This window comes from Dama dama, chromosome 30, assembly GCF_033118175.1.
Source record: "Dama dama isolate Ldn47 chromosome 30, ASM3311817v1, whole genome shotgun sequence".
In the NCBI taxonomy this organism is placed as follows: Eukaryota; Metazoa; Chordata; class Mammalia; order Artiodactyla; family Cervidae; genus Dama; species Dama dama.
Genome location: NC_083710.1, coordinates 33644585 through 33662324, shown reverse-complemented (window position 1 = coordinate 33662324; position 17740 = coordinate 33644585).

Below are 17740 nucleotides of genomic sequence, written 5' to 3'. Positions count from 1 at the left end.
CTACACTCAATCCCACACTGGGAAGGGGCAAAATGGCATAAAAGATGTTATTGGACCAACTGATAAAACTGAAATAAAAACAGTGAAATATCAAGGTTACACTGACTCAAGTTAACTGTAATTCTCAGGAATTACACACTTAAGAATTTAGGGATAGAGGGCTGTGATGTATGAACTACCCTTGAATGATTTAGAGACAACATTGTAGAGACCCATACATGTGCACCAAGAGTGAACACACGGGAGCATTAAAGATAAACGATAAGGCTAATGAGACAAAAATCTTAATAGACAAATTGAGGTAAAAAGTATACAGGTGTGTTTTTTCAACTTATCAACTTATAAGTTTGAAATTACCTTCAAATGACTAAAAACAGGTAATCAGAAAAGGGCATTCTCTTTTTCTCAGTATATTCTTTCAAGGTAGCCAACTCCAAAGGTCCTTCCTGGTTCTGCTGTGAGTCTCCTCTCCTGTTTGTTTAGACACTTGTTTTCAATTCTCTTATAAATAATTGTGTTTTTGTTTATTTTCACTGTTCAAACGATCTAACTTCTTTTCTAGGGAAACCTATTGAAAATACTGCATTTACTCCAAAATAAAATAGCAGAGATAATTTACAACCTTTCTGAACAGAAACAACAGGTACAACCCAGGTGTTCTAGGTTTTAAGTTCATAATACATAATTAAAAATATTTTCAGAAAACTGTAATCACCTCTGTAAGGCCTACAAAAGTGGAGTAAGACCTATCTCTCTCATTTGGTAGATTAAAATCTAATGGGAGACAAAGATATAAACTATGATCTGAAAAGAGTCAGAAACAACAAAGCTGGTATTTCTGCTGCTGCATAACATACTTCCCCAAACTTGGGAGCCTAAAACAACAAACATTTATTGTTTCATTGTGCTTCTGTGGCCAAGAACCCAAGAGGACTCAGTGGCAGACAAGACGTAGGTGGGGCCTCCAGTCCTCCCAGGGCTTGACTGGGGCTGCAAGGTCCACTGCCTGGGTGGCTCACACACGCAGACCAGTTCGTGGGAAGGAAGCCTGAGTTCCGCATCTGATGGACTCTCCACAGCGCTGCTCCAGTGCATGCAGGACATGGCAGCTGGCTTCCCTGGGAGTGAGCGATTCAAGAGCACACAAGAGGAGCCACTATGTCTCTTAGGACCTAGCTTCAGAAGTCACACACTGACATTTCCAGTGTCCTACTGGTCATACAGGTCAACCCTACTTAGTACACGAGGGGACTTCACCAGGGCATGAGTAACACGGGGCAGGGGTCACTGGGGGCTGTCTTGGACACTAACTGCCACAAAAGATAGAAGATACCAAGGGAGGACAGAGAAGGTGCAAATAACTCCATTCCCTTGGCTGCCAATGACAAAAAACTATTAGGTGATTATCTCTGGGGTATAGTCTTTTAAGTTTAGTTCTTCACTCAGAAAGTACGCCGTAACTGTGACAGAGAATGTGACAGTCTGGCAATATTCCTCCCTCTTTTACCTGGGCACATGGTAGAATGTATCCAAAGAAAGCTTCTCGGTTGTTATACTCAGGTACTGGGAACCCACCACCCACACTTATTCCACTCCAGACCTGCACATCTTGGTCTCAGCCTGTACAGATGTTTGCTACATACTCCTTAGCTTGAAGTTAAATATAGAATTGCCCCCAACCAACAGATACCTCAAATGCAAGAGAATCTTATCCCATTCACAGAATTAGAAGCTCAGAATCCTAGAATTACGGGGGATTTTACTGTTTAAAAATTATATATTTATTCATTAACCTGCACCAGGTCTTAGTTGCAGCACACAGGTTCTCTGACCTTTGCTGGAGCACTTTGTGTGGAATCACTAGTTGCAGCATGTGAACTCTTAGTTGCGGCATGGGTGGAATCTAGTTCCCTGACCAGGGATCAAACCTGGGTCTCTTGCATTTGGAGCATGGAGTCTTGGACTACTGGATCACTGGGGGAAGTTCCACAACAGATTTTAGAAAACTTCATCTCTTCTTTTAAAGAAATGGGATGAAAACTTTAAAAAGTGGATTGTCAATGGTAAAGAGGGAGTGAGACTTGCAGAAGAGTTGTGATGAGAACTGCAGGATGCATCATCTGCCCATAAATGCTACCGAAACAGGCAACAGAAATCCAGACCAAGGCACGTCCCCATGAGGTTCCAACCACCACCATGAAGGTATACTGAACACATACGCTTCCATTCTCTCTAGTAACCACTGACCTTTAGCAAACTGTTTCCCCACCAAATGTACAAAGGCTTCAATCCAAAATAGTGCATCATGTGCTTGTTTTTCTAACGGAAATGTTGGATTAAGTCTGATCCACCTACAATTTATTGTTCTGTGATCAGTAGAAGGCACATAAAAGATGACTGGAATAACGCAGCTAGCATAAACAAGTACTATACTTGATATGAACCTCATTACATCATAGAACACAATTGATTATAGATGGGTTAGCGCCATCTTTCCCCCTTTTTCCTTCAGTTACTCTCCATTAAAGAGGAGGGGGCTTCCCTGGTGGCTCAGATGGTAAAGAATCCGCCTGCAATGTGGGAGACATGGGTTCGATTCCTAGGTTGAGAAGATCTTCTGAAGAAGGGAATAGCTACCCACTCCAGTATTTTGGCCTGGAGAATTCCATGGGGTCGCAAAGAGTCAGATGTAACTGAGTGACTTTCACTTTCGAGGAGGCGGCATGCACATGCAGATTACCTGTGACTGGCAATTAAGTACTGAGAAGCACTAGTGCCTCCCATGTTATTTCCTGGGACATTCCCCGTGAATACCCCCAAGGATATGCTGCTTTTCACAAAATGATTTACATCCAGTGTTAAATAGTTAAGGTACTTTTCATAATCACCAGGCATCACAGGCATTGTGGATCTGATAGCAGGACTAAGTCTATAAAAAGCAGGGCAAAAAAAAAAAAAAAGCAGGGCAAAGGCAACGAAGTTCCAAAATTATGTCACAGGCTATTGCTTTTCCTTCTCTTTTTCTAAATTGGGCCACTGCTGTTTCCTCACTAAAGGAGCTGGCTTCTGCAAAGTGAACAACATAGTAGTACCTAGCATAAAACAGGTGCTCCATAAATGCTAAGGCCCTCTCTTCTTTTTCAACTGGACTTCTCCTGTGTTTTATGAAGACAGAAAAACAAAATGGAAGATTTTCCTGTTGCTTAGGAAAAATAACTAAAGCTTGTTTAGAGAATGTACCTACTAATACAACATGAAAGAAGCCAGTTATCTGGTATGCGTGAGTGCTGAAATGGCATAGAGTAATGTAGGGTTGGATGAAAAGGATTGAAAAGTGGAAGGAAAATCTTACTAAGAAAAGATTCCTATAACCCATTCCTGATTTCTCCCATAGCAAAAATTTTTTGATTTTGAAATGTTAAAAACAGCATCTATAAAGGTGGGAAAAGGGCCCTGTATCAGTTTATGTGAGCTGCAGTAACAAAATACCACATCAGTGATTTATTTCTTCACAGCTAGAAGTCCAAAATGAAGGTATCAGCAGGCTGGTTTCCTGAGGCCTTTCTCCTTGGTTTACAGAGAGTTGCTTTCTCACTGGGTCCTCACATGGCCTTTCCTCTGTACATTGCACATTTGTTTCCTTATCTCTTCTTATAAGAATAAGAACACCAGTCATAATGGATTAGGATCCACCCTAAAGATTTCATTTTAACCTAATCACGCCTTTAAAGAACTTATCTTCACATACAGGCACATTCTGAAGTACTGGGGGTGAAAAGTGTCAACATATGAATTTTGGCAGAGGTGGGGAGCCCAATTCAGCTCTTAACAGGCCCACACATTGTCAGCACTGTTGTTTGCATTTATAGTGCACTGACTGCATCTCTATTTATTTACATGTCACATATGTAAATAAAGTAACACAGCATGATGATCTGAATTTATTAAAAAGCATCTCTTTTCTGCAGAAACCCAAATCTATAAACTGCACACAAAGTGTGGTGATTTACTTGATAACGTGCCAGGGCTGACCAGCCCAAGGTGGTGGGTGGACCACAAGGAGCACCAAAGATCTCTTTCCTAATCGAAGCTTCCTCACTGGCTTGCACAAATCCTAAAATCCTTCTATTCGTTCAGTGGCACTTTGTTTCCTCTGAAAATGTAAATAATCTCTGGAAGAGTAATATGTTAACTGATCATTAGCCACTAACATCTTAGGGTAGAACAACTAAGACTGCAGTCTTAAAATATTATGAATTCCATCAAATGGAATTTTGTTACTGCTCTGCTACAGGAATGTTAACAACAGTCTTCTTTAATGATAATTCTAGTCTAGGCCATTCATGATTTTTTTTTTTTAAAGACACTGAGACAAATCTGTATAAAAACATTCCCTCACCTAATAAAGAAACCTGACAAGAGTAAGAGGAAGGTGATGAAATTAACATTTTTGAGTACCTGCTCTGTATCAGGTACTGTTATAAATTTTAGAAAGCAAATTATTCACTCTTAAAAATAATTCTATATAGTAGTATTAACTGCATTTACAGATGACGAAACGGGCTCAGATACAGTAACATCAGAGTTTGCTGATAGGTAAGGAGAGATTAAAACCCATGTCTGGTTCTGTGGCTTGTTTGGTGGGTACATGTGGTCAAGCTACTAGTGCTGAGCTCTAGTTTCCTCCTTTTAAAAATAAAGGTGATAACAGTAGATAACCCTACTTTTCATAGCACTGTTGTGAGGTTTATGTGAGTTGATGTGCACATAAAACAGTGTGGTGGAAGGCAGCAGAACTGATGTACAGCTTCTGAGACTAGACCTTGTCACCTTCTGCTCTGTCCCCCTGAACACTTCCACTGCCTTGTTAAAAAGTCCAAGGGAGACTACGAATGAGGAGAGATAGCCTGGAGACAGAGATGAAGGCCCAGCTGACACAGAGCACCTTGGCCTCAGATCCTTCACCCTAGGCCAGCTGCCAACTCACAGCGCCTGCACAAGTGGATCCAGGTGAGACCAAGAGAACTTCAGTCACCTACAGAATTAGCACAAATGATAAGGCATTCTGGAAATCCAGAGTACAACAGAGGCTAGAGACACTTAAGCATCCTACCACGCACAGGAAGGCCCACTCCTCCCCAAAAGGATTCCGGTTCCAAATGTTAATAGCACTGAGGTTGAAACTCAGTTATCTGTAATGGAATGGTGGCTAGGATTAAGATGGTAGCGGGGAGAGGTGGACAAGTGCTGAGATTCTGGATGTATTTTTAAGTATTTTTAAAGCAGAGCTGACCATATTTGCTGAGAGATTAAATGGACAGTATGAAGGAAAAACAGGCATCAATGATGACACCAAAATTTCTCACCTGAGCTATTAAAAGGATGAAGTGCCTCGTACTAAGATGAGGAGGGTGGTGGGAGCAGCAAGTAGGGGAACAAGAGCTTTGTTTTTATTTGGGAGTGAGAAGTAACAGATGGAAATGCAAGCATCAAATTTTGGATAAACTAAATTTGAAATACCTATCCACTTGGCACCAAGTGAATAAAATTATCAAGCAGGCAAATGGATATGTGTCTGAAGTTCAGGGGCAAGGCTGGGGTTGGAGAAATAAACCTGGAACTCTTAGCATCTGTACAGTATTTACAGCTATGGGACAGGCTAGTATTATTTAGAGAGCAAATGTAAACTGAGACAAGATCTGAGCTCTGAGGCATTCAAATGTCAGGAGGAGGAACCAGTAAAAGATACTAATAAGATAAAGAAGACAACTTGAGGTAAGAGGAGGAGAGAAAACAATGATCAACAGTGTCAAATGCCGCTCAGACATCAAAAGAAAAATGAGGGCTAAGAAACGATCAAATCCAGTCACAAGGAAGCCAACACTGGTGTGGAAATGAACAGTTTTGGTGGGGCTGTAGGAATGAAAATCTGAGTGGCCTGGACTCGATACTAGCTATAAACAATGATCCACTCTTTTGAAGCCTTTGTAAAGCTGAGTAAAGAAACAATAATATCTGGAAGGGATTTTCTTTTCTACCAATTTATTTTATATATGCACATGCATAGAAAAGTATATAGTGTGACAATTCCCTTATATCTACCACAGAGATTCAAATTTTACCACTTTCACATTAGTTTTCCCTATATACATATATATACATACACATATACACACATCTGAATACTGAAGATAACTTCACCTCTAAATATACTTCAGATACACCTCCTTACAAAAGGCCTTTCTCCTGCAAAAGTAATAACCATAAATTCAGTTCAGTCGCTCAGTAGTGTCCGACTCTTTGTGACCCCATGAATCGCAGCACACCAGGACTCCCTGTCCATTAACTCCCGAAGTCCACCCAAACCCATGTCCATTGAGTTGGTGATACCACCCAACCATCTCATCCTCTGTCGTCCCCTTCTCCTCCTGCCCTCAAACTTTCCCAGCATCAGGGTCTTTTCAAATGAGTCAGCTCTTCGCATCAGGTGGCCAAAGTAAAGTATTGGAGTTTCAGCTTCAACATCAGTCCTTCCAATGAACACCCAGGACTGATCTCCTTTAGGAGGGACTGGTTGGATCTCCTTGCAGTCCAACGGACTCTCAAGAGTCTTCTCCAACACCACAGTTCAAAAGCATCAATTCTTTGGCGCTCAGCTTTCTTTATAGTCCAACTCTCACATCCATACATGACCACCGGAAAAACCATAGCCTTGACTAGACGGACCTTTGTTGGCAAAATAATGTCTCTGCTTTTTAATATGCTGTCTAGGTTGGTCATAACTTTCCTTCCAAGGAGTAAGCGTCTTTTAATTTCATGGCTGCAATCACCATCTGCAGTGATTCTGGAACCCAGAAAAATAAAGTCAGCCACTGTTTCCCCATCTATTTGCCATGAAGTGATGGGACTGGATGCCATGATCTTAGTTTTCTGAATGTTGAGCTTTAAGCCAACTTTTTCACTCTCCTCTTTCATCAAGAGGCTCTTTTAATAACCATAAACACATTCAGAAAAATATATTCCCAAAATATATTCTATAGCTAGGCATACTTGAATTTTCCAATGTGTTTTATACCAGGTTTTTCCACCCCCAAACCAAGATTTAATCCAAGTCCATGCACTGCAATTGGGTATCAGGTTTCTTTGGTCTCTCTCAAAGACTTTTTGAAAAGATGTTTTACAGAATGGATTGGATGATTCCGTTATGACATTTAACTTGTTCTGCCCTGGAAGGGAAGGTTTTGAGGGCAGTAAGTGTATTTATTATTTTTGGCACAATATCCTAAAATTAACATTTCCCAACTTTCTGATCTCTCTCTATAAAGTATTTTAGTTTCAGAAAATTCTCAATTTATTCCAAGATTTTTTTCACACTCAACTGAGCAAATTTCAGGGCTTATATACTCCATATTCAGAAAAAATATACTATCATCTCCATTTACTGTAAGAATTCATGGGAGATCTCATCTTAAAGCTAATCAGTACCCAAACCAAATATCACTTTATTGATTAATCATGACAAATTACATTTGGAAAGTAAAATGAAGTCTCTGAAATTTCTTTGCTGATTAGCAAAATAGTGCCTCCTTATACTTGAGGGTGAAAGCTGCTGTCAAATAATGCCTACATGACTGGAAATTATAATAGCCAGATGAGTTTACTGGGTTGGTGCTGGTATGTTCTGTATGTTCCTCTGTCGAAGTAGTAAACAGGTTAAATACAGATGAAAAATTTGATAATAATATTTGGCTTCTTTAACTGGTCATTTATGTACAGATTCTTTAAATAACTTAATGAATGTTCTTTAAGCAACTTAAAATGCAAATTGACACAACAATGTTTACAGCTAGAATTTCAAGGAAGATTTGTTGTTGCTGTTGTTCAGTCACCCAGTTGTGTCTGACTCTTCGTGACCTGTGACCCCATGGACTGCAGCATGTCAGGCCTCCCTGTTCCTTACCGTCTTCTGGAGTTTGTCCAAGTTCATGTTTATTGCATCAGTGATGCCGTCCAGCCAACTCATCCTCTGACCCCCTCTTCTTCTACCCTCAATCTTTCCCAGCATCAGGGACTTTTCCAATGAGTCGTCTGTTCACATCAGATGACTAAAATACTGGAGGCTTCAGCTTCAGCATCAGTCCTGCCAGTGAATATTCAGGGTTGATCTCTCTTAAGATTGGCTGGTTCAATCTCCTTGCTGTCCAAGAACTTTCAGGAGTCTTCTCCAGCACCACAGTTCGAAGGCATTAATTCTTTGGTGTTCTGTCAATTCATCTTAAAACATTTTCTGGCATAATCTTCAAATTATCATCTTTTTCATAGTGTCAGAAAGCATTAAAAGAATTTTTTATACAAATGAATTTTATACTCTTTAATTCAATGAACATAAATTCCCTCTACCTTGCATTGCAATTCTGTTAGCTTACAAAACTGAAAGTATTTAGCATGTTATATGAGATTTAAATTATGATGAAATGAGTAAAACAGAATGGTTAATGATTTTTAACGGTTTTATTTCATTTACTTGGACTTTAGTGCTTTGACACTGGAATATTAATCAAATCACCAACACTTTAGAGTGGTTTTCAATTCCTTTGGGCCTACAGACTATTTCAGTGAGGTAAATGACCTTCACTAGTCATCTAGTCCACCTCACCCAGATTACCACTGCAAAAAACCTTCACTTGAATAAATCAGAAGTTGGGAATCAGACTTCAAGAAGCACTTTTCCTAAGACCAGAACTATCGAATCATATAAAGATAAAAATTGTAGCTATTATTATCATATAGTAAGTCAGCCTGTAGATCACTGGAACTTTCACAGACTAGCAGGAAGACCATGATCATACGAAGTAAACTTTAGACAGAGCTAGACAGGAGGGCAGGACCAACCAGTAGAAAATCATCCTCTCAATTCTCCAGCTAGGCTATTATACAGTAATATATAAAAAAATACAACTCCTCCACACAACTCCCTTAGTACTTTAATAATTTTAATGGGATATTAAACATTACTGAATTACTTGCTCTCATATGAAGCAATGTGAGGCAACAAAATCAAACTAACATGTTACATATTTGCAGTAGCCGGTATGAGGTGGGCTCCAGTGGGCCTGATCTCCTGCTGTTTACACCCTGTGTTCATCCCTCCCATTATATCAAGGTGGGTCTGTGCAACAGAGTGATGGGATGTCACTCCTAAGGCTGTATTATCAAAGATATTGTGGTTTCTGCCTTTTTCTCAGACACCTGCTCTGGAGGAAAGCCAGCTTCCATGTTGGGAGGACACGCAAGCAACCACACGAGACCCTGAATTAGAACCCCCAGCTAAACCACTCCCAATTTCCTGACCATCAAAAACTGCATGAAATAATAAATGCTGTCTTTTAAGCAGTTTTGGGAAAATTTCTTACAGAGCCAAGGATAATATATAATAAAATGTATTGATTTAACTAGTTGAAGTTTTAAGTCTCTAACTTCTCATTTAGGTATTAAAAATCACATTATGCTGATGAAATGTAAGGTAGTTAAAAAAAAAAAAAAAACTCACTAACAAATACCTACTGAGTACCACTGAGGGCAAAAAAGCTCTCTCATACTCCACGTGAAACTTCATTAGGGTAATCATGCTGACCTCTTAATTTCTTGCTAATGCCTCCCTAGGTAGGAGGGAGTAACTGGTCTGATAACAAGTTTGAGAGAAGGAATTCTGAGGCTCACCTAAAAGTGAAGTGAAAGTGAAAGTCACTCAGTCGTGTCTGACTCTTTACGACCCCATGAACTGTATAGTCCATGGAATTCTCTAGGCCAGAATACTGGAGTGGGTAGCCTTTCCCTTCTCCATGGGATCTTTCCAACCCAGGGATCAACCCAACTCTCCCACATTGCAGGCAGATTCTTTACCAGCTGAGCCACAAGGGACGTCCAAGAATACTGGAGTGGGTAACCTATCCCTTCTCCAGCACATCTTCCCGACCCAGGAATTGAACCGGGGTCTCCTGCATTGCAGGCGGATTCTTTACCAACTGAGCTATTAGGGAAGCCTACTTGTCTAATCTCACCTACTTGTCTCCTTTCCACTTGGGACGTGTCTGAACGAAGAAAGCTGTTTGTTCTGGTCTGCCCTCTGTCACACAGTAAATATAGTGGGACAAGCTCTGCTCTTGTAGACAGAGAAACATGAGGTTTAAATCTGTGTAATTCTGGAGTGCCACACTGGGGAGTTCATTGTTTCTGCAAACCTCAGTCACATTTCCCAAACAACTTTTTCAGTAATTAACTTATATCTGAATCTTCATCTACCTGACTTCTGTGTCCTATTTCTAAACTGGATCCAAACTTCAGTAAGGGAAACAAAGGGGAGGGGGCAACTTATCAACTTCTAAACTAAATACAAACTACTATTAGAGGTATTTTGTGCCCTTGTGCAGTTTCTAGTCTATTTGGCATATAAACTAGAACACCTGAAAGGTTACAAAATAATACAAGAATTACCTAACAAATATAAACTTTAAGAAACATGTAATTACCACCAAACGTGAGAAATTATGATCACCTGTGAGAACCAGAACATCTGAAAGAGAAAGGTAAAAACATAGACCTATCTCATGCCAGGGCTTCCCTGGTGGCTCAGATGGTAAAGCATCTGCCTACAATGTGGGAGACCCAGGTTCGATCCCTGGGTCAGGAAGATCCCCTGGAGAAGGAAATGGCGACCCACTTCAGTATCCTTGCCTGGAAAATCCCATGGACTGAGGATCCTGGTAGGCTACAGGCCATGGGGTCACAAAGAATTGGACACGACTGAGCAACTTCACTCACTTCACCTCATGCCAAACCTATAAACTCAGGAATGGGACCTAAATAACTGCACTTTTAATAAGTTCTCAAAACAATGCTGATCCATACGGATCTAGTCAAAGTGAAAGTCAGTTGCTCAGTTGTCTCCAACTCTTTGTGATGCCATGGATTAGTAGCCCTCCAGGCTCCTTTGTCCGTGGGATTCTCCAGGCAAGAATACTGGAATAGGTTACCATTCCCTTCTCCAGGGGATTTTCTCAACCTAAGAATTGAACCTGGGTCTGCTGTATCGCAGGTAGATTCTTTACCGTCTGAGCCACCAAGGGAATCCCCAACCCAAGATATACGTGGCAGGTGCAATGACTTTGGAAAAAAAGAAGCCTGCTATGAATAGCAAAGGAAATGATAGCAAACAAAACTTGAAGCAAACTTTGAAAGATATACAGAGTTTAGATGAGGTGGAATAGGATGAGGGGAAAACATCTGCTGAGGGTTTCTTAACTGCAGACACTCTCCTACATATTACCTCGTTTAAGACAATTTCACTTCATATATGGAAAAACTGAGGCCCAGACAGATTAAATAATTTGCCTGAACTCATGAAACTAGTTAAATGGCAGAATGAGATTAGCAGAAATTTTCATTTTGAAGACGAAATTAAGCCTCAAGGGGGTAAAACGTGTCAGAAGTAACAAAATTGTAAAGGGGCAGAATTGTGATAAAGAAGTGAAGTGGCCAAGCTGAAATCAAGTCTGTGAATCTAAAAGGATCTGCTATTGCTGCTTCTTTTATTTTAATAAGTGGGGAAGAAGGTCTATCTTGCTTAGGAAAACACACAAAGAAGGAAAGCAAATCAGACTTAAAAAAATATTAAACCATTGCAAAACAGACATTTTAACTTGTAATACAGCCAGAAAATCATATATTAAAGGCCACCAATGGCTGAAAAAGCACTCAAAAAATAACTGTTTAATCATTATGGTTTTGTCTCAATCGTTTAGTTTTCTAAATAATTACTGCCATTAGCAGTCAGTCAGGAACCAACTGTTAAGACTGATGACTTATCAACGAGTTGGAAAGCACCAAACTAGTCAAAACAGTCAAACTACTTGTATAGCTAGCCTTAACTTTAGAAGTATAACTTTAAGGCCAGAATAATTTGATTAAAAATTGCTTTGTTGTTGTTGTTCAGTCACTATGTCCAACTCTTTGCGATCCCCATGGACTGCAGCACTCCAGGCTTCCCTGTCCTTCACTATCTCCTGGAGTTTGCTCAAACTCATGTCCATTAAGTCAGTGATGCCATCCAACCATCTCATCCCCTGTCACCCACTTCTTGCCTTCAATCTTTCCCAGCATCAGTCTTTTCCAATGAGTCGGCTCTTCACATCAGGTGGCCAAAATATTGGAGCTTTGGCATCCGTCCTTTCAATGAATATTCAGGGTTGATTTACTTTGGGACTGACTGGTTTGATTCCTTGCAGTTCAAAGATTGCTTTGTGACAATGTTTTATAAGAATGCGTTGTGGTCCATGTTACAATTTTAAGGACTTTTAAAGTGAAAGGGAGTGAAGATAAGTCCTTAAAATATTTATCTCTATAGGGATTTCAGCTCCTCTTTTCTATCTCAAGACCAAAATAAAAATTCAACTCTGTAAGGCCCTTCCTGTAATTAAAATTAATCATTTCTTCCTTCATTGCTGCTATACATCATTGCTTGTACAAATTTAGCATTTATTTCATTTTGCTTTGCACTAAAGCTGTTTTGTTTAAAAACGTTTCTACTTCTCTTTAGGGAGGACTATGCATTATCCACCTCTGTGTTCACCTAGCATTTAGCACAGTGCCTTGCACATTCAATAAAAGCTCAAGAAGATGAGCACATAAATTACATATATCAACACATTTTCTCTATCAACCTTGAACTAACAAATAGAGGAACACGGGGAAATACACTGTTGAAAACATTTCCATTTTTAAGCAGGTTTGGTCAGCCATGTAATTTGAGAACTGGGAACCACCAAAATAATTTACTTATCAACAAATATGCAGTATGTACCATGCAATGTATATACAACAATGGGGACAAAAAAAACAACAGATATAGTTCTTGCCCTCACAAAGCTTACACCTGGTAGGAAGACAGACAATAACATATAAATATATGTTACGAAGAAAACAAACAGTAGGTGAAATGAGGAATTAGAGTAAGGGTGGAGGGTGAGGGCAACTTACATAGGTGCACAGCCTGACAAGCAAAATTTAAGCTGAAATTGAAGGGTGAGAATCAGTTATGCAAAGAGGAGAATAGTCAGCAGTTTCACACAGTAGCAAAGTAATGCTCAAAATTCTCCAAGCCAGGCTTCAACAGTACATGAACCGTGAACTTCCAGATGTTCAAGCTGGATTTAGAAAAGGCAGAGGAACCAGAGATCAGATTGCCAACATCCGTTGGATCATCGAAAAAGCTAGAGAGTTCCAGAAAAACATCTACTTCTGCTTTTGACTACTCCAAAGCCTTTGACTGCGTGGATCACAACAAACTGTGGAAAATTCTTAAAGAGATGGGAATATCAGACCACCTTACCTGCCTCCTGAGAAATCTGTATGCAGGTCAAGAAGCAAGTTAGAATCGGACATGGAATAACAGACTGGTTCCAAATCGGGAAAGGAGTACATCAAGGCTGTAGATTCTTACCCTGCTTATTTAACTTATATGCAGAGTACATCATGAGAAATGCCGGGCTGGACAAAGCAAAAGCTGAAATCAGGACAAATGTCAATAACCTCAGATACGCAGGTGACAGCACCCTTATGGCAGAAAGAGAACTAAAGAAAGTGATGAAAGAACTCGATGAAAGTCAAAGAGGAGAGTGAAAAAGTTGGTTTAAAATACAACATTCAGAAAACTAAGATCATGGCATCCGGTCCCAAGACTTCATGGCAAATAGATGGGGAAACAATGGAAACAGTGACAGATTTATTTTTGGGGGCTCCAAAATCACTGTACACGGTGACTGCAGCCATGAAATTAAAAGATGCTTGCTCCTTGGAAGAAAAGCTGTGACCAACCTAGACAGCATATTAAAAGGCAGACACATTACTTTGCCAACAAAGGTCCATCCAGTCAAAGCTATGGTTTCCCCAGTAGTCATGTGGGTGTGAGAGTTGGACTACAAAGCTGAGTGCTGAAGAATTGATGCTTTTGAACTGTGATGTTGGAGGACTCGTGAGAGTCCCTTGGACTGCAAGGAGATCCAACCAGTCAATCCTAAAGAAAATCAGTCCTGAATATTCACTGGAAAGACTGATGCTGAAGCTGACATTCCACCTTTGGCCACCTGATGTGAAGAACTGACTCCTTGGAAAACACCCTGATGCTAGGAAAGACTGAATGTGGGAGGAGAAGGGGACGATAGAGAATGAGATGGTTGGAGAGCATCACCAACTCAATGGACCCAAGTTTGAGTAAGCTCCTGGAATTGGTGATGGACAGGGAAACTGGGCGTGCTGCAGTCCATGGGGTCGCAAACAGTGAGACGCGACTGAACTGAACTGAAGGGCCTAAAGATGTGTGTGGGTCATGTGCTGCAATGCCAGCCTCAGGGGAAAAGTTATTACAGCACATTCCCCAACCATCTATTTTCCAATTCTTTTGCTGTTGTTTCTACCAACACTTCTTATCTGATAAGAATTCTCCCGCCTAAATTAAATTTAGGCAGATTCTCTTGCCTAAATTATATGGCAGCATTAACTCTGAGGAATGCAAGATTTCTTCCAAATAATACTAATTTCCTTTCAGTCCTTATGACTATTAGATTCACCTCAAAGTGACAACTCTTTCCCAATTAGGAAAGAGTGTTTCCTCTATATCAGCTTTCATTTTTTGATTTGAAGCCCTCCTGATTGCTAATCAACGTGTTGTATGATTACTTCAACAATTACTTATAGAACGTTATTCTGTCATCAGAAAAAATGCACTGCTGGCTTTTGCAACTGTATGTTGCTTTGGAATAAAAGGTCACATAGCAGAAGAATTAAGATTAGAAATCCAAAATTTCAGCATCTGCTCTAGGGCTCTTCCTTATCTTCTGTCTTCTCATTTTGTGAGTGAAAATCAGAGCCAAGTTAAGTTTAGGTTACATAATGGGCTGTCACCTTCTGTCTAAATTATAGTCTAAAAGTACAAAATAACATCAAACTTTCATTTTCTTGTGTGATCACTATATGGCAGTATTCACAAATAGGTTGTGTACATCTCTATCACTGCACATATTACAGTATGCTAACTATCCTCCTAACTGAACTGAATTCACTGAGTGCAAGAACTAAAATTTCTTATGGTTTTAAATATGCAAATACCTGGCCCAAGTGTACTGCCAAAAATATTAATATACGTTCACATTGCTTAACCAAAACCCAGGGGGTGGATGTGTTTTAGAAACAAGAATTTCTGTGAATTAAAAAATGTCACAAGGCACACAAACCATTTCAAAACACCTTACATACCAGTGGCCAAGAGCAGCACCTCATAATCAAGCATATTATTTTTTCAGCAAAACATAATGGATAAATGAAGTCAATATATACCTTTTCATTAGTTCAGGTTGCATTTTGCTCCCAAATGAATTCTATCTCCAAGCCTAAAATGTTTTTGCTTTTCAAAGCCTTTTGAATGTTGGTATTAGAGATATTATGGACTGTATTCACAATAGTGCTGCTGGAAGATGTGATTAATCACTTCGACTCTCATCTTTTTGATGAGACCAGAACAAGCAGTTATACCAGGCAGCTTTTATATCCCATGTTTGGAGAGACTTGTTTTTATCACTAAGGAATCCAACCTAGCAGAGGGGATCAAAAGATGACAACGTGTGTGTGTGTGTGTGGGGGGGAATCCTAATTGTACAATACTGTATTCTTATCGGAGCTGCTCACTAATTATTAATTTAATAAGGAAGCTCCATTTGATTAGATATTAGTTATTTTTTAATGAAAATGGGTAAATAAAACTCCTGTCCCATATGGCTAACAAGGGTATGGAGGCAATCAGCTTTGAATTCCATGGGAAGATAACTGCACTCTTTGGGGACCAATGTTCATAGAAAGAAGGATTCCAAATATAATGGTGAGAAATAAGCAGAAATGTACACATTTTTCTCTAATTATAATTACTCTAATATAAACCAAGGGAAATTTTCTAGTCAACCTCTCTTGACTTTTATATTATTAGCAACCTTATATAAAGTCTTACATGTTTTTTTCTGCTTTTTACAAATGGAAAAAGCTCTGCAATCAAAACAGAGCACACTAAAATTTATTATTTTCTTTTCATAACTCAAGCCCCACCTCCACTTTGCTTCTGTTACTATTAGATTTTTTTCCTCAGCAAAATACCCAATTTGCACTGTAAGACTACAAACCAACTCTGCAGACAACAATGTTTGATACGATTCAGTCTGGGGATGTTGATTTTCAATCTTAAAATTGTATGGACATTTTAACTGAATCAATTACTTCGTTTAATGTATGACATTAACATTCAGCAAGTGTTTATTACATAAAAGTGTACTCCATTCTAAAAATGGAAATACCAAGTGTGAAGATGAAATAAATCTTCTTGAGTTTTGGCTACTATTTCAGAACGAAATACTACTTTCTCTTATTTTCCTAATTCGTTAAAATAAGAAAAAGAAAACTTAATAAGCTAGATCTTAACAACAAATAATAGCAGCACGTTACTTACCTAGTACAATAACAAAAAAGGTGAACAAAAACCAGACTATTTTTCAGTCTGGAGAAAAACAAACTCCCTGTTCCATTTCTTGGCTGTTTACATTCAGTAGTAACGAAATCTAAAATCCCTCTCACTGGATTTCTTGGTACAGGGGACTGACTTCCTCTATACTATCTTATCAAAACGATCAGAATTAAATATTTAAATTATTTAGCTTGAGACCACTTTAAAAAAAAAAAAGCCCCACAGTCCAAAATGCCAGTAGTGACTATTCTGTAAGGAAATGGGTCAGAAACATGTTGTTATTCTAGGACGCAGGATCAATCGAGCCAAGGACTTCTGGAATATGCTGCTCCCAAGATTCAGGATGCAAGACTCAAGAAAAGCACGCGCGGTCACGATGTCCCTGAAGCCACATGACCTTCCTACGAAAGCAGAGCCTGAAAACTCATCGACTCATGGAGAACTCCCCCCTTTTCTGAAGTTGCAACAAGGCAGGGCAGCTGACAGGAGCGCGCTAAGGACATCTCGGCCCCTGATTAGTCAAGAATGGGGTCCCAGTGCTGCGGCTACTCCCCTTACCGTGAGAAGATCTGGGAGGGAGGAAAGGAAGAGAAACACCCAGAATCCTGGTGAAAAAGGCCCTTGCCTCGCACACGGGGGTTTGGGGAGACAGGGAGGGGCAGGCCCGTGTGTGGTGACCCTTTGTGAACAGGCTCTGTGACAGCTCGGCTCTGACCGAGGCTTTCGTGAGCGCGGACTACCGGGGCCCCGCGCCGCCCGCCCCGACGCGGAAACCTCGGCGCTGCGGGCGGGCGCGACCGAGAGCCCCTCCATCGCACCCTCCGCCAGCTGTGGGGGCCTTCGCTCCTCGCCCGCCCGCCGGCCCACCCAAGTCACTCAGGGAGCGTCGGCTTTCGACCCAGGCTCGCTCGGCCAAGGCGCAAGGAGACGCGCACGGGCTCTTTCCTCAAAGTAATCCCTCCGCTGCCGGCCGCGCACTAGTTTTAATCACGCCCCACTCTCCCCCGCCTTCCCCCGCCTGGCCGCCGGCGTCACCTCCGCCACCCGAGCGCTTTCCAGCAGCTTCCAGAAACGTCGCCTCCCCAAACCCAGCCACTCACATATGGCGGGCTCTTGCAGACACCGGCCCCGCCCCTAGTCGTCGCCGCAGCTACAACTGCGGCTGCGGCGGCCGAGCGG